This window comes from Pongo abelii, chromosome 1, assembly GCF_028885655.2.
Source record: "Pongo abelii isolate AG06213 chromosome 1, NHGRI_mPonAbe1-v2.0_pri, whole genome shotgun sequence".
Classification (NCBI taxonomy): domain Eukaryota; kingdom Metazoa; phylum Chordata; class Mammalia; order Primates; family Hominidae; genus Pongo; species Pongo abelii.
Genome location: NC_071985.2, coordinates 163,856,727 through 163,875,728, shown reverse-complemented (window position 1 = coordinate 163,875,728; position 19,002 = coordinate 163,856,727). Strand labels below are relative to the sequence as shown.

Sequence of the window (19,002 nt, the reverse complement as noted above, 5' to 3'; positions counted from 1 at the left end):
AAACCAAGGCTCGAGAACTACGTGAAGAATGCAGAAGCCTCAGGAGCTGATGCGATCAAATGGAAGAAAGGGTATCAGCAATGGAAGATGAAATGAATGAAATGAAGCAAGAAGGGAAGTTTAGAGAAAAAAGAATAAAAAGAAATGAGCAAAGCCTCCAAGAAATATGGGACTATGTGAAAAGACCAAATCTACGTCTGATTGGTGTACCTGAAAGTGACGGGGAGAATGGAACCAAGCTGGAAAACACTCTGCATGATATTATCCAGGAGAACTTCCCCAATCTAGCAAGGCAGGCCAACATTCAGATTCAGGAAATACAGAGAACACCACAAAGATACTCCTTGAGAAGAGCAACTCCAAGACACATAATTGTCAGATTCACCAAAGTTGAAATGAAGGAAAAAATGTTAAGGGCAGCCAGAGAGAAAGGTCAGGTTACCCTCAAAGGGAAGCCCATCAGACTAACAGCGGATCTCTCGGCAGAAACTCTACAAGCCAGAAGAGAGTGGGGGCCGATATTCAACATTCTTAAAGAAAAGAATTTTCAACCCAGAATTTCATATCCAGCCAAACTAAGCTTCATAAGTGAAGGTGAAATAAAATACTTTACAGACAAGCAAATGCTGAGAGATTTTTGTCACCACCAGGCCTGCCCTAAAAGAGCTCCTGAAGGAAGTGCTAAACATGGAAAGGAACAACCGGTACCAGCCGCTGCAAAATCATGCTAAAATGTAAAGACCATTGAGACTAGGAAGAGACTGCATCAACTAACGAGCAAAATAGCCAGCTAACATCGTAATGACAGGATCAAATTCACACATAACAATATTAACTTTAAATGTAAGTGGACTAAATGCTCCAATTAAAAGACACAGACTGGCAAATTGGATAAAGAGTCAAGACCCATCAGTGTGCTGTATTCAGGAAACCCATCTCATGTGCAGAGACACACATAGGCTCAAAATAAAAGGATAGAGGAAGATCTATCAAGCAAATGGAAAACAAAAAAAGGCAGGGGTTGCAATCCTAGTCTCTGATAAAACAGACTTTAAACCAACAAAGATCAAAAGAGACAAAGAAGGCCATTACATAATGGTAAAGGGATTAATTCAACAAGAAGAGCTAACTATCCTAAATATATATGCACCCAATACAGGAGCACCCAGATTCATAAAGCAAGTCCTGAGTGACCTACAAAGAGACTTAGACTCCCACACATTAATAATGGGAGACTTTAACACCCCACTGTCAACATTAGACAGATCAACGAGAGAGAAAGTCAACAAGGATACCCAGGAATTGAACTCAGCTCTGCACCAAGCAGACCTAATAGACATCTACAGAACTCTCCACCCCAAATCAACAGAATATACATTTTTTTCAGCAGCACACCACACCTATTCCAAAATTGACCACATACTTGGAAGTAAAGTTTCCTCAGTAAATGTAAAAGAACAGAAATTGTAACAAACTATCTCTCAGATCACAGTGCAATCAAGCTAGAACTCAGGATTAAGAATCTCACTAAAAACTGCTCAACTACATGGAAACTGAACAACCTGCTCCTGAATGACTACTGGGTACATAACGAAATGAAGGCAGAAATAAAGACGTTCTTTGAAACCAACGAGAACAAAGACACAAGATACCAGAATCTCTGGGATGCATTCAAAGCAGTGTGTAGAGGGAAATTTATAGCACTAAATGCCCACAACAGAAAGCAGGAAAGATCCAAAATAGACACCCTAACATCACAATTAAAAGAACTAGAAAAGCAAGAGCAAACACATTCAAAAGCTAGCAGAAGGCAAGAAATAACTAAAATCAGAGCAGAACTGAAGGAAATAGAGACACAAAAAACCCTTCAAAAAATTAATGAATCCAGGAGCTTGTTTTTTGAAAGGATCAACAAAATTGATAGACTGCTAGCAAGATTAATAAAGAAAAAAAGAGAGAAGAATCAAATAGATGCAATAAAAAATGATAAAGGTGATATCACCACCGATCCCACAGAAATACAAACTACCATCAGAGAATACTACAAACACCTCTACGCAAATAAACTAGAAAATCTAGAAGAAATGGATAAATTCCTCGCCACATACACTTTCCCAAGACTAAACCAGGAAGAAGTTGAATCTCTGAATAGACCAATAACAGGCTCTGAAATTGAGGTAATAATTAATAGCTTACCAACCAAAAAAAGTCCAGGACCAGACGGATTCACAGCCAAGTTCAAACAGAGGTACAAGGAGAAGCTGGTACCATTCCTTCTGAAACTATTCCAATCAATAGAAAAAGAGGGAATCCTCCCTAACTCATTTTATGAGGCCAGCATCATCCTGATACCAAAGCCTGGCAGAGACACAACAAAAAAAGAGAATTTTATCTCTTGATGAACATTGATGCAAAAATCCTCAATAAAATACTGGCAAACTGAATCCAGCAGCACATCAAAAAGCTTATCCACCATGATCAAGTGGGCTTCATCCCTGGGATAGAAGGCTGGTTCAATATACCCAAATCTATAAATGTAATCCAGCATATAAACAGAACCAAAGACAAAAACCACAAGATTATCTCAATAGATGCAGAAAAGGCCTTTGACAAAATTCAACAACCCTTCATGCTAAAAACTCTCAATAAATTAGGTATTGATGGGACGTATCTCAAAATAATAAGAGCTATCTATGACAAACCCACAGCCAATATCATACTGAATGGGCAAAAACTGGAAGCATTCCCTTTGAAAACTGGCACAAGACAGGGATGCCCTTTCTCACCACTTCTATTCAACATAGTGTTGGAAGTTCTGGCCAGGGCAATTAGGCAGGAGAAGGAAATAAAGGGTATTCGATTAGGAAAAGAGGAAGTCAAATTGTCCCTGTTTGCAGACGACATGATTGTATATCTAGAAAACCCCATCGTCTCAGCCCAAAATCTCCTTAAGCTGATAAGCAACTTCAGCAAAGTCTCAGGATACAAAATCAATGTGCAAAAATCACAAGCATTCTTATACACCAACAACAGACAAACAGAGAGCCAAATCTTGAGTGAACTCCCATTCACAATTGCTTCAAAGAGAATAAAATACCTAGGAATCCAACTTACAAGGGATGTGAAGGACCTCTTCAAGGAGAACTACAAACCACTGCTCAAGGAAATAAAAGAGGATACAAAGAAATGGAAGAACATTCCATGCTCATGAGTAGGAAGAATCAATATCGTGAAAATGGCCATACTGCCCAAGGTAATTTACAGATTCAATGCCATCGCCATCAAGCTACCAATGACTTTCTTCACAGAATTGGAAAAAACTACTTTAAAGTTCATATGGAACCAAAAAAGAGCCTGCATCGCCAAGTCAATCCTAAGCCAAAAGAACAAAGCTGGAGGCATCATGCTACCTGACTTCAAACTATACTACAAGGCTACAGTAACCAAAACAGCATGGTACTGGTACCAAAACAGAGATATAGATCAATGGAACAGAACAGAGCCCTCAGAAATAACACTGCATATCTACAACTATCTGATCTTTGACAAACCTGACAAAAACAAGCAATGGGGAAAGGATTCCCTATTTAATAAATGGTGCTGGGAAAACTGGCTAGCCATATGTAGAAAGCTGAAACTGGATCCCTTCCTTACACCTTATACAAAAATCAATTCAAGATGGATTAAAGACTTAAACGTTAGACCTAAAACCATAAAAACCCTAGAAGAAAACCTAAGCATTACCGTTCAGGACATAGGCATGGGCAAGGACTTCGTGTCTAAAACACCAAAAGCAATGGCAACAAAAGCCAAAATTTACAAATGGGATCTAATTAAACTCAAGAGCTTCTGCACAGCAAAAGAAACTACCATCAGAGTGAACAGGCAACCTACAAAATGGGAGAAAATTTTCACAACTTACTCATCTGACAAAGGGCTAATATCCAGAATCTACAATGAACTCCAACAAATTTACAAGAAAAAAACAAACAACCCCATCAAAAAGTGGGCGAAGGATATGAACACACTTCTCAGAAGAAGACATGCATGCAGCCAAAAGACACATGAAAAAATGCTCACCATCACTGGCCATCAGAGAAATGCAAATCAAAACCACAATGAGATACCATCTCACACCAGTTAGAATGGCGATCATTAAAAAGTCAGGAAACAACAGGTGCTGGAGAGGATGTGGAGAAATAGGAACACTTTTACACCGTTGGTGGGACTGTAAACTAGTTCAACCCTTGTGGAAGTCAATGTGGCGATTCCTCAGGGATCTAGAACTAGAAATTCCATTTGACCCAGCCATCCCATTACTGGGTATGTACCCAAAGGACTATAAATCATGCTTCTATAAAGACACATGCACACGTATGTTTATTGTGGCATTATTCACAACAGCAAAGACTTGGAACCAACCCAAATGTCCAACAATGATAGACTGGATTAAGAAAATGTGGCACATATACACCATGGAATACTATGCAGCCATAAAAAATAATGAGTTCATGTCCTTTGCAGGGACGTGGATGAAATTGGAAATCATCATTCTCAGTAAACTATCACAAGAACAAAAAACCAAACACCGCATATTCTCACTCATAGGTGGGAATTGAACAATGAGAACACATGGACACAGGAAGGGGAAAATCACACTCTGGGGACTGTTGTGGGGTGGGGGGAGGGGGGAGGGATAGCACTGGGAGATATACGTAATGCTAGATAACGAGTTAGTGGGTGCAGTGCACCAGCATGGCACATGTATACATATGTAACTAACCTGCACATTGTGCACATGTACCCTAAAACCTAAAGTATAATAATAATAAATAAATAAATAAAGTAAAAAAAAATAAAAAATAAATTATGAGCAGAATTTCAGTAGGTGACCATAGGACAAATGGCATTTTGAGCAGGGAGAGATGTATTAGCAAAACCAAAAGAGTAATTTGTATGCATGACAATTGTACTTAGAGCTAATTTAGGCTGAATCACAGACCTTCAAAAACTCCAGAAATGACTTAAGTTTGCTTCATTGAAAGCCAAACTAACCACAAAACTGAGCATTTATAATTCATCTTTAAGAGTAAGAAACAGTGGACAACTTTTATCAAAAAGTTTACCTTTATCTCTGTCCTAGCAAGGCATGGCAGGGAAGAGTCAGCTATTATCTTTGACTTGTATAGAACTAGCTGAGTGTGAATTAAATGGAAGAAGCAGTAAAAGATGAGCCCAAGGAGGAGGAAAGGAGCGACATCAAAGAAATCCTTGAAGTGTTAATTGCAATCATTGAAAAAGAGGTAACAAGAAGCTGAGCGTAAGATGATCTGCTATAAATAGCATTTGAATGTACAATATTGGAAGGTCAGCAGATGGGACTCTAAGAGGTAAAAATTACATATAAATTCAGACTAAGAAATAAGACTGTGATAAATTCAGAGAAACATGACATCAGATGAATTCAGAATTAAGAGAGAAAATTTTACTTTGTGGGTTAAACCAGTTACGTAGAAAGAATATGGCTAAAACCAGCTCTCTGCAAAAGTAACTAAAGAGTAAAATGGTTCCCCAAAGCAAAGAGAAAGGAGACTTTGTAGAAACAGAATCATAAGACCAGGATGTGGTGCCAGGAAGATGGGCCATAGTAAGGAAAATGTATGAACTCTGGTATAAAGCATGTTGAATTTTGCATATTCTCTGTAGGTAGCTCTTACTGATTGTGTTACTTTAGACAAGTCACTTCATTTCCCTCAATATCCATTACTGCATCTGTATAGTTGCTGTAGTTACACCTGAGGAGGCAGCATCCAGAGCGAGACTGCCTGGGTTCAATTTCAAGCTCTATGATTTACCATCTGTGAACCTTGAGCGAGGCAATTAATCACCTTGTGTCATTTTTTTCGTCTGTAAAATGTAAATGATTTTCTATATGTCACATCATTCATAAAAATCATTTCCAGGGGGTGAAAGTCAAAACTATAAAGCCTTTTGAAAGCAATATGGAATATCATCATTATAAACTCAAAAATGAGTAGAACTTTTTTCAACAAGAAACATAGGCTGTAAATCACAAAGAGAAAAATTGATAAATTTGACTGCATTAAAATTAATTATGAAGGATACAGTGAACAGAAAAAAGCCAGAAAATGGGAGAAGATATCAGCAATTCACAGAAAACATGAAATCCTATATTGATATTCAGGATAAAGTAAAAAAAAAAGAAAGCCTTAGGGAAGAAAGAAGTTATTAACACATTCAAAATAATGGTTCAGTAAGATGGGACAGGAGAGGAAGGTGATGTGTGTTTTATTTCTTAAGAGGGATAGTGAATACTTAGGTGTTCATTTTGTCATTATTCACATTTTATACATTCTTCTGTGAAGAGTACTCATTTCTCAGTGTATCTTTAAAAATGCAGATTGTAAAAAGTACCTACTTCATAAGGTTGTTGTGAAGATAAGCGAGTTCCTTATGCCTGCAGTATAGTAGGTATTTGAAAGTGTTAACTGTTATTATATTAAGACATTAATAACATTGTAGAAACTTAATAGAAGGTAGCTATTATTTTTAAGCTATTGTCTCATGAAAGAATATGTTAACAGAGAGAAAGTGGTCTGCATTCCACCACTTTCCAAGGGAAGGCCTGAAACTCACTTGGCATGTTTGACCCAACAGTGGAGGTGTTTATCACAGTATTAAAGGTCTATTATACTGGCCTTAACAATACCCCTTGCGGTCATAGTTTCTCATATGGCTGTTCTCAGAAGAACAGAATGTGTAAATCAAATATTCTGCTCCTTTGGTGAGTTTTATCTCATTTTATTTATTAACAGAAAAACATTTTTCTCAGTCTCTTGTGAGTAGAAGTCTTAGCTTCCTCACTTCAGAGGGCATCAATCAGAGTGTGTTTCTAGACTGATGAAGCAGAGGACTTCGGTCATGATCCAGCCTCAGGATAAAGCTTTGCCTGATCAGCCCAGCAGGCCCCTCTCTGATCAGTCTCTAACCACAAAAAAATTGAAGAAAAAAAGTTTTGATAAGAGATTATGTTTAGGGTTCTTATTAATGATATATGTCATCTCTTGAGATCATTTCAGTGTACTAGAATGGCCACCAGGCATTCTTTCTTGTGAAGAGCTCTGAAGTATTACTCAGAGAATGTAAGTGAGTTAACCACGTAATGTAAGCAAGTTACATGCGTTGAGTGCACATGACCTAATGAGAACGATGCTCCTGACAAACAGACTATTTCATCTAGTCATAATATTCTAGATTGTTAGAAATACTCTTATAGATTATTAACCACAGGAAAAGGGAAGGCCTTGTGATAGCAAATGGGTCCTGAAATGACGGAAAAGCACTAATCACCAAACCAAAGAGAGGAGTAGTTTTTCATATGTTCCTTTTAGAAAGACATAAAATATCAGGAGAAATGCCACAGCTATTATAAGACAAGAATGAACATTAGGCTTGGACCAGAAATGCAAGAGAGAGAAGATTGCCTAGAGAGCATAGTACTTGCTCTGTGTACAACTTAGAGCATGAAACATGAAGTAAATCTACCTACTTCTGGGCTTTAGGTTTAGAAATAAACAAGTGATCAGAGGAACTACACATTTAGGTATGATTTGTACATGAATGGGATTACAGAATCCAGATTTGAATATCTATGCTCATATGTTGGTCAGTATTATCAAAAATGTGAAGTAATCCCCAAGGAAAGTGATATAGTTTATGTAAACAGATACTGTAATAAAGAAAGAAACATTGTGTTTTCTGACCATAATATGATAGTAGTTGAAATTTATTTCAAAAGCTGGAAAATTTGACAGAGATAAATACAAGGAGATCAAATTCCCATTAGAACAGACAAATTGTTCTTAATAGCAAGCAGGTTGATAAATAGGAAAGAAGGTTCTCTCTCCATTCAAAATATCCAGGAGTGGTAATACTTGGTGATAAATGATGTAAAAAAAACTCGCAGAAGAAGTAATAAGCCCCAAACTCTAAACATTTAAGCAGAAATTATGGGGGGTCCTCCAATTAATTTTAATTATGAAGAAATTGGAGTGAAAGTTATACACAGCACCAAAAGTAAATGAGGCAAGTATGATAACTCCAGGTTGATGAGGAAAGAGAGAAGATAGAGATAGATAGATAGATAGATAGATAGATAGATAGATAGATACATACATACATACATACATACATACATACATACATACATAGATACATAGATGGATGTACAGATATTAATAGAACCTTCATAGGGCATACAAGAGAACAAACATACAAAGAACATGTTAAAAAATAATAGATTAGAGAACAGTTTATTTTGGAATAGTTTTAGAAGACAAAGCACACAGAAAGAATCATTTATTCATTCCTTCATTGTTAGATAGTTATTGTACAAAAGCAGGATGAATCCACACCCAAATTTGCTTTGGATGTCAAGACCAATGGTGAACACACACACACACACATGCACACACACCAAGAGAATATGAATAGATTTATTACTTATATAATAAGGTTTTTTTGAGAGAGCAAGGTAGACTTCCCAAGCTGGCCCACAGATGGCTTCACAGAACAAGAAAAGGAGACTGGCTTGGAGTTTTAAATTGTGGTTAGGCTTGGAGCTGGGGCACAGATCTTGATTTGAATCTTTTACCTGCATCAAAGGAGAGAGCAGCTGAGCTTCCTAATTAGTTTGCCCAGATATTTGGGAGCGGGTGATGGGCCCTAGATGTGCACCATGGAATGAAGCTGATATATTTTTCTGACTGCAACAGGAAGGTATTGGAGCATTGGGAGATTTTGAGCAATCAGAATATGATCTGATTTACATGTTTAAAAGCTGAATTCCTTTGCTTCTGTATTGAGAATAAATGGAGGGAACAAGATTAAAAGCAGAGACATTAACTGGAAGGATTCCGAAGCAATCCAGGTTGTTTTTACTTGGCAAGTAGCAATGAAGGTGGTAGCAAGAGGTTAAATTTAAAACATATTTTAAGAATAAAACTGACTTGACTTGGTGACAGATTGCATTTAAAGTATAGGGGAAAAAAAGGAGCATAGAATGATTCCTAAGTGTAAGTTTTGGTCAAGTAGGTGAATAGTGGTTCCATTTAATGAAATGGAGAAGACAGCGGTTGGAAGCAACAGGAGAAGTTGTGTTGGGACATGTTAAGTTTCAGATACCAGTGAGACAGATGTCAGTTACGTATTTTGGTATACCAGAGGCAATACACTAAGAATTCCACATATTTTAATGCCATCATTGGATAAAGATCAATCAAAAATTATGATTTGTCAATACATGTAAAAAACACAATGTTTTCTCATGTGTGTAAGCTGTTTGAATGTCTTCTTTTGAAAAGTGTTGGTTCATGTCCTTTGCCCATTTTTAAATTTTTTTTTATTATTATTATTTTTTTTTGAGACAGCATCTCACTCTGTTGCCCAGGCTGGAGTGCAGTGGTGTGATCTCGGCTCACTGCAAGCTCTGCCTCCCAGGTTCACGCCATTCTCCTACCTCAGCCTCCCGAGTAGCTGGGACTACAGGCACCCGCCACCACGCCCGGCTAATTTTTTGTATTTTTAGTAGAGACGGGGTTTCACGTGTTAGCCAGAATGGTCTTGATCTCCTGACCTCGTGATCTGCCTGCCTCAGCCTCCCAAAGTGCTGGGATTACAGGTGTATTATTATTATTATTATTATTATTATTATTATTATTATTTTGAGATGGAGTCTCGCTCTGTCACCAGGCTGGAGTGCAGTGGTGCAATCTCAGCTCACTGCAACCTCTGACTCCCTAGTTCAATCTATTCTCCTGCCTCAGCCTCCCGAGTAACTGGGATTACAGGCATGTGCCACCAGGCCCAGCTAATTTTTATATTTTTAGTAGAGACAGGGTTTCACTATGTTGGCCAGGATGGTCTCAATCTCCTGACCTCTTGATCCGCCCGCCTCGGCCTCCCAAAGTGCTGGGATTACAGGTGTGAGCCAACGCACCCAGCCAAGGTTATTTATTTTTTGCTTGTTGATTTAAGTTCCTTATAGATTCTGGATATTAGACATTTGTCAGATGCATAGTTTGTAAATATTTTCAGCTTTTCTGTAGGCTGTTTATTGTGTTGATAATTTCTTTTGCTGTACAGAACATCTTTAGTTGGCCCCACTTGTCAATTTTTGTTTTTGTTGCAGTTGCTTTTGAGGACTTAGCCAAAGATTCTTTGCCAAGCCCAGTGTTGAGGAGGGTGTTTTCTAGGTTTTCTTTTAGGATTTTTATAGTTTGAGGTCTTATGTTTACATTTTTAATTCATCTTGAGTTAATTTTTGTAAATGGTGAAAGGTAAGGGTCTAATGCTTATTATCACTAATCAACAGAGAAATGCAAATCAACCACAATGAGATACCATCTCATACCAGTCAGAATGGTTATTATTAAAAAGTAAAAAACAACAGATGCTGGTGAGGATGTGGAAAAAAGAGAACACTTATACATTGTTAGTGGGAATGTAAATTAGTTCAGCCACCGTGGAAAGCAATTTGGAGATTTCTCAAATAACGTAACGCAGCAATCTCATTACTGGGTATATACCCAAAGGAAAATAGATTGTTACACCAAACAGATGCCTGCTCCTAAGTTTCTTGTCACACTATTCACAATAGCAAAGACTAGGTACCCATCAATGGGGAATTGGATAAAGAAAATGTGGCACATATTAGTATATATTATAGAGTACTACACAACCATAAGAAAAGAATGAAATCATGTCCTTTGCAGCAACATAGATGGAGCTGCAGGCCATATCCTAAGTGAATTAAAAAAGGAACAGAAAACCAAATACTGCATGTTCTCACTTATAAGTGAGAGCTAAACATTGAGCACACATGGATGTTAACAGGAACGATAGACACTACAGACTACTAGAGGCGGGAGGCAGGGATGATATGGGTTGAAAAACTACCAATTGGGTACTGTGCTCACTACCTTGGTGTGATATACCCATGTGGCAAACCTGCACATACACCCCTTGTATCTAAAATTAAAGTTGAAATTAAAAATAAAAAACTCAGGTACTTTAATTTACTTCAGCAACAGTAATCAACAAACATCATGAATTTGTTCAAAAGAAAGAATTCCTAGGATGAAGCTAAAATCCCTACTCAGGTTCATTAGGCCAATAAGTGGAGGAAAAGCCTCTGTGATGCCACTCAATCTGATTGAGATCATTTCTGAGTTCTCTCAAACATCTGAGAACGGCTTTGAGCCAACTCTTGGCTGCACTTTTAATGGCATATGGGTCAAAGATGTAATGACCAGCATGATGAAACAAGAGATGTCAATAATAGTATTCAAACAAAGGTAAAAGAGAGAAGATTTTATAAAGTAGAGGCAAGAAGGCTTACTTACCATTGACTACATCATTTGGGGGTGGCATCTTGTTCACAGTCTGGCAAGACAACAGAAGACAAGATGCTAAAGTTAACAGATAGCACAAACTTAAGGTAAGTGCATATAAATGTTAACAGAATACACTAGGAAGAATTTAGATTTTTTTGTTGGTGAAATAAATTAGAATTTTTCCTGTTATGATTACATTATGCTGTTCAAAGGGAGAGGGAATGTGTGAGGATGTTACATTCAAGTGACTACATGTTCAAAGCTCTTGGGTACATAAAAATAAATTAGCTTGGGAAAGGACATAATGTTCAGGCTGCCCTTGAAAAATCTAAGATTGGCAAGTAGATGCTTTCACAGGAAAAGTTGTTCACCACTTGCTTTCCTATCCACATGCCACTCTCCTCATGCTTGCAGACGTCTTCCAGTTGCAAAAATCATATGTTATTTCTCCCATTTCTCAAAAACTTTATCAAATCCCTCCATTATCTAACATCAAACTGTTTTTTCCGGCCGGGCATGGTAGCTCATGTCTGTAATCCTAGCACTTTGGGAGGCCGAGGCAGGCGGATCACGAGGTCAGGAGATTGAGACCATCCTGGTTAACATGGTGAAACCCCATCTCTACTAAAAATACAAAAGAAATTAGCCGGGCGTGGTGGCGGGCGCCTGTAGTCCCAGCTACTCCGGAGGCTGAGGCAGGAGAATGGCGTGAACCCGGGAGGTGGAGCTTGCAGTGAGCCGAGATTGCGCCACTGCACTCCAGCCTGGGCGACAGAGCGAGACTCTGTCTCAAAAAAAAAAAAAACCCTGTTTTTTCACCTCCAACATTCCACTCATTATATTTCATCATATATATTTCTACTAAGCAGTCCTTCTCTTATGTTCTGCCTCAATCTTTTAGAAAATATTTTGCTGTAAAATTCTCATCCTTCACCATCCATGCTAACTATCTTCTTCTCCGTGAAGCTTTCCTTGATTATCCAGACATAGTGAGCCTTTGCTTGCTGTGCTTCTCTTCAATAACTAACTTTGACTTAATGAGCAAGTACTATAGCTGTTATATAGTTGTTAATATCTACTTTTCCAGTGACTATAAGCACCATGGGGCCAGACACCATGTTTCATTCCATGTTTTAGCTTTTTGTCAGCCCTTTGCAGAGTGCCATGGTAGTTATGTGCAAGAGCAGCTTAAAATAATGAAATTTCAAATGTTTTAGCAGTGCTGTTATAGAATTAGGATTCAATTAATCTTAGTTCTTAATATTAATATCAGTAATTTTTTTTTTTTTTGGAACAGAGTTGCACTCTTGTTGTCCAGGCTGGATTGCAATGGCACAGCCTCGGCTCACTGCAACCTCCACCTCCTGGGTTCAAGAAATTCTCCTGCCTCAGCCTACCGAGTAGCTGGGATTACACACGCCCACTACCACACCTGGCTAATTTTTTGTATTATTAGTAGAGATAGGGCATCATCGTGTTAGCCAGGCTGGTCTTGAACTCCTGACCTCAGTTGTTCCACCCGCCTCGGCCTCCCAAAGTGCTGAGGTTACAGGCGTGAGCCACCATCCCAGGCCTATCAGTAATTTTACACAAAACCACAGGGGCTGAATTTTTTTTCTTAATTCATTTTTCCCTATTATCTAACTATGCATTGAAGTATGATCCAGAAGTCTGGGGAAGACCTGGTCCTAATTCTTCCCAATTTATGTAGCATATTCAAAGGGTGAGCAGAACATAGGTGCCTACACATGGATCTAAATATCCTTGAAAAAGCTTCTATGTCATTCTCCTTGTTCCACAGTCTGGTTGCAAGATCCGAAGATTTTAAATGTGAATACAGGGCACTATGGTTTGAATATGTCCTCCAAAGTTCATGAATTGGAAGCTTAATCCCCAATGCAACAGTTTTGAGGGCGGGGCCTTTCAAAGGTGATAAGATTCATGAGGAATCTGCCCTCATGAATGGATTTATGTGATTATCACTGGAGTAGGTTTGTTGTAAAAACAAGATAACCCCCCACCCCTTGCTCTCTTGAGCTCTCTTGTACTTCTGCCTTCTGCTGTGGGATGACACAGCATAAAAAACTTTTGCCAGTGTGGGTCCCTCCACCTTGGACTTCCAGCCTCCAGAACTGTAAGAAATCTCTCTTCTTTGTAAATTATCCAGTCTGTCTCTTCTGATATAGTAGCACAAAATGCACTAAGACAAGAGGGAATTTTCAAGGTGCAGTGCATCACATAACTAATGAGCATTTATGAAGTTCTTGATGTCTCCATACAAAGATGCTGTAAAAGAACAAATGATTTTTCTTCATAGCTTCACTTAATTACTTTTCATTCATAGTTATTTGTGCCAAAGGTAACAGGCTTTATCTTTATTCTTACTCTCTAACAATGTTCAGCTTTATTAAAACAAGCTGTTCTCCAGAAGAAAAATTTTATGGGACTTTAGAATCCCACATCACATAGAACTATAACAAAACAAATCTTTAATAAAATGTAATTCTTATAATTTAAAAAAATAATTTTTTTTAACATGGATGAAGCTGGAATCCATCATTCTGAGCAAACTATCACAAGGACAGAAAACCAAACACCGCATGTTCTCACTCATAGGTGGGAATTGCACAATGAGAACACCTGGACACAGGGTGGGGAACATCACATTTCATTTTTATTGGCATTGCTGGAATGATTGGCCACATTGGAACATTTTGAATTTACTGGAATTTAATGGGTCTATCAAGTAACCGTATGGCAAATGGCCATTTTAAGGTAGACTTGGCAAGTCCCCATTTTGCTTGCATACATCATTGAGTCTATAAGCTGTAAGCTGCAGGTTTGATCCTCATTGTGAAGGCACCTTAACTCCTGAAAAAGCTAAGAGGCAAGATTTTTTAAAATGAAAAAATGAAAATAAATAAGTAAGTTAGCAAAGTGTTAATTGCAATGAAAAATCTATAGGTATTACTGTGCTGTTAAGGTGAACTTATTGTTATGAGCTAAACTGTATCCCCTCAAAAATTATATAGTGAAGCCCTAACCTCTGGTATCTTAAAATGTGACTGTATTTAAAGATAGGGCCTTTCAAGGGGGGATTAAGTTAAGTGAGACCGATAGAGTGGGCCCTAATGCGATCTGACTGGTGTCCTTATTAGAGAAAATTTGAACATGCACAGAAAGAGAGAGAAAGAGAGTGACTGGGGGTGTGCAAACACACAGAAGAAACACCAGGACTACATTAGGACAAAGGACAAGGTGGCCATCCGCAAGCCAAAGAGACAGGCCACAGAAGAAACAAAACCTGCCAATACCTTGATCTTGTACTTCTAGCTTCCAGAACTGTGACAAAATATATTACTTTTGTTTACGCCACCCAGTCGGGTATTTTGTCATGATAACCCTAGCAAACCAGCACACTTATTTCACACTAAGGTAGACTACCATCCATTGGATTAAGACTTACTGGCCTCTCTTACTACCTCTTTATCTGATTGGTACTTAGGGAAATAAGCTGAGAATGCATGGCTTGACCCTTCTCTTATAGCTTCTTTAGTTTTGTATTTGCTTGTCTCCAAAGAATACATGCTGCTGTCTGCTGTTGGCCAGAGCAGGTACTGGCCTTAGACATCTCAGTTGCTCTCTCCTTTCTTTGTCCTTGGAAGCCACCTGCCTGCTGTGAGTGTGCTTTCTGTTCTTCTCATTCCTGCTGTGAGTTTTATACTGGTAATCTCTTCCCCTGAGGAGAGAAGGCTGCTCTCTTCCAGTGCTGCCCAGGACTGGGTGTTTATATTTGCCTAATAATGGGGTACAGTTTTTAAAATCTGTTACCCCAAACAACATTCTTAAGAGCTAATTATTTAAGTCATTAATTAAACTGACTTTTTGTCTCCATCTGATTACTACTTTCTTTATTTCCTTTTGATTCGAGGTGGGTTGGAAAGGGATATACTTCGTTTTATCTTTAAACCTCAACATAAAAGAAATTAAACACCAAATTAGAATAATCCTATAGGACTCTGGATCTGCTCATGATAAATAATTTATTATGCACTAATTGATTATGGTCCGAAAGCTACACAAGCCAATGAACGAACTGCTTATAGACATACTCTGACTCTTCTCAACTAGAAATGACTGGTTGGTTGGTTTTTTTCAATATCCCACCTAAAAATCAAGTTTCCAGTTTGTGCTTTTTCTAAATATTTTATTCTCTTATCTATTCTCTGGATTTTGGACATTTTATTACTAATCCACTTTTTCCAAAGGTAAACAACAAGCGCAAGAAGAAGGAGAACTACAAGCAGCCCAATTTATACCTGGTTGGCTGTTCTGCTAAGAGACTTGATTTTAGTAAAAAGAGAAATATTGGCTTAACAGTGCTGTCGAATTATCCAAGCTATAAAATTAATATAATAATACTACTTGTAATTGGATTCGCTGAGGTTGTATTACGTGCCAGTATGTGTGCCTTATAGCAGAAGTCTAAGTGCAGCACATGCATTGTCTAACTTAATTCTTATAACAACTTTATGATGAAAAGAGGTGCAGGGGACTTAAAGTATCTTGTGAAATTTCACCCAATTGGCAAGCAATGGAGTTGAGAATTAAAATTGGGCTTTCTCATTCCAAAGTCTGTGTTCATCACAACTTGCCACTTGCTCTATGCCAGGAATAAGCATTGAGAGCCACTAAAAATTTTTCAATAAGGGGAAGAAATATATCAATTTGGGAAGTCACAGTCAACTGGAGAAGATTGACTGCTGAACAAGTGACTTCTTTTGTTTCACATTTTTAAAAAAGGAAGACTTTGAGTCATAATTTATAGATCTTCGCTCATTTTTTCCCTAAAAGTACACCTACATTTTCCTTCTTTTGTGAAATAGAAGAAAATGGTGATTTAGCCATTACTATAGTTGCTTTAAGCAAATTAGTGGCTCTTGAATCACATTTTATAGTTCAACAAAACAAAAAGTCAAACTGATTTTGCCAGAAACATAATCTTAAAAGATTTTTAAGTGTTTTAAGATTCCTAAGTAGACTGTCTTAGAAAACAAATGCTAAAATTAAATTACTTGGCAAAACTAAACTCATATATGAGAGCTAACCTAAAAGTTACCCTGCACAGACAAGTAACCATAGGGGCATTTTATATTAAACTTTGTTTACAGAACAAAAATTCCCACTTGGTTCTTCTTTCTTATAAATAAATTTCCCAAGTATTAGCACTTTTTTTTAATTGCCATTGGAATCATGCTATTCTCTATTAAAATCTAAATCTAGATCATGTGAAAATAACAGTGTAAGCAAAAGTGAGTCTTATTTCATGTGCTAGATGAGCTAAGTATAGTTCTCAAAATGCATATTCTCTGATAAGATGGTCATTCACAAAAAAATAAAAAGAAACATCAAATATGATATGAAGACCTCCAAAACCATGTGCAGGGAAATTTAATGAGTATTAATGATATTCTAAAAGAGATGCTAGACTTGTTAGTGGTGAGCAACCACTATGCTTAGATCATGCTAATGTTAAAACCTAACAGATTTCCTAAATGCCTTTCATGTTGAGGTGAGATTCCTGTTTCTATGGCAACCTGCAGTGAGTTAAGAAGGGTACTGTTAAACTGTATGGCAGTTTTGCTTAGTCTCTCTGAAAGAAAAATATCAGAAGAAACCATTTCTCTACCCATGATTGTAATCAGAGATCCTCCGCCCCCAACCACAAGCTTCTATTGCTGTTCCTGAAGAAGATATTAAGGGCAGTAAATCAGAAATCTATTTAATGATCTATTATGCTCTGCATGAGCTGCAGACCCTTTGCTGGTCCAAAAATCACATTTGCAGCAAATTAACATTGGCAAGTCTGTAGGAAGGGATCAAAACAAATAAAGGTGCCAAATAATGAGCAGGAGAAATAATGAGGAAAATATCTGTGATGCCTTGATTCCTAGAGACTGCTTTAAATGTGTTAAAACAACTTCCTTTAGGGTAGTGCCTCACTCTCCTGTTTTTGAAACTCTGCTATTCTTTGCATTTGAGAAATGAAAATATAATGAATATTTCTGTTGTTCTTGAAGGAATCCAAATCAAAGCTCTGACAAGAAATATCCACCCACATGTTTGCTTCAGTTTTTCCTAATACACTCATTACCCTGCGCAAAGCTCAAGACCAAGTGATCTCACCCAGAATGACAGAGGCAGCATGTCCGCTGGCAATTATCCCAGTGTATTCAATGGGAACAGTGCAACTGAAAATCAAAGATCCTGAAACAGGGCATCTGCTACTCAGAGAAACTCAAAATCAATTTTTAAAACTACATCTATTTTGCTGTCATAGAACACTTGTAGCTAACATTTATTGCACACCTATGAGTACCAGTCATTATGCTAAATGTTTTATATGCAGCATCTTAGTGATTGTCATAAAACCACAAAAGATAGGAATTACAAATATTATATCTGGTTTTACAAATGAGAAAATTGCCTAAGATCACACCTATTCTAGGAACATTTTTAAAGTAATCAGAGGTAGACTTGGAGGCTGCCTCTCCCTCCCTTTTAAGCATTCGTCTGCTGTTTAAAAATTAATATTTTTTTTATTTACAAATGTATACATACATGCCTTTAGGAGTCATTCCAGCATCTTAACTGAGTAAAGCAGTCTGGCAGGCATGGAGAGACAATAGAGCCTGGTGGAGACTTAGGCAGTTGGAGTTCACATGTCCCAGCTTCTGCTGAGGTTGATCATGCAGAAATGTGGGTTCAGTGTGACCAGATTTTATTTCTTTTCAAGACAACCCACTAATCCCAATTTTCAAGTGAAATTTACACATTTAAAAAATGAGTACCATGAAAAAAGTGTGAGAACCAAGAGGAAGATCTGCCCCAGGCTGCCTGATTGTTTTCTCTGTGTTAGAAATTATTCATCCTTCTCTCCAAAAACAAAAGTATTTCAGAAGAAGATTCCCCCACCACCATGAAAACATAACACAAGGCCAAAATTTAGCAAGGCAGTAGGAGTGGGAAAATTCTAGGTTTTGGTGAGCCTTTTTGGTAAATAAAATGAAAAGAATAGTTGCATAAATAGCATCTAAGGGTAGTGCCTCTTTCCAATTTTAATTTTATTTACTGAATTTCTCACAGAAACTTAATGCTTTCCCTTTTATTCAATGTTGTATATTTTATATCAAACAATTGAAGCAAAGCAGAATTCTATTTACTCTTTAATTAAATGAAATATCATTATTAAAAACATGTTCTATAATTTGGTTCTGTGTGATGATGCAAGTGGCAAGTTTAATTTCATTCAACTGAATGACAGCAATAATCATACAGAATAGAGATGAGTAATTTAGATTTTCAAAGCTCCTGTTCTTGAAGTTACCCAAAGTGTCAAAAGTAGGAACATTCTTGAAGATATACATCTCCCCCAGCAACAGCTCCTTTCAGACAGCAAGCAAGAACGAAGCTGAAGATAACACTGAAAAATGTTTACCATTGATTCCCTTAATACATTTACTTTTGATGACAGGGGGCAAATTACATGACTATTTTTATATATCGGAAAGAAAAACTAAATCTGACC

The 19,002-nt window shown here is 37.5% G+C and overlaps 1 protein-coding gene and 1 long non-coding RNA gene across 2 annotated transcripts in view; one reads left to right on the top strand and one right to left on the bottom strand.

The window, feature by feature from the left end:
* LRRC7 (leucine rich repeat containing 7) overlaps positions 1–19,002 on the top strand; it is a 1,078,250-nt gene that overhangs the window by 189,434 nt on the left and 869,814 nt on the right. The window lies entirely within an intron of this gene.
* Positions 1–19,002, bottom strand: part of LOC129050658 (uncharacterized) — a 39,751-nt gene that overhangs the window by 19,560 nt on the left and 1,189 nt on the right. The window contains exons 2-3 of the long non-coding RNA XR_008514347.1: positions 18,802–18,897; positions 11,424–11,463 (exon numbers count right to left, since the gene is read on the bottom strand). This is a non-coding gene — a long non-coding RNA (uncharacterized LOC129050658). The remainder of the gene's footprint in view (positions 1–11,423; positions 11,464–18,801; positions 18,898–19,002) is intronic.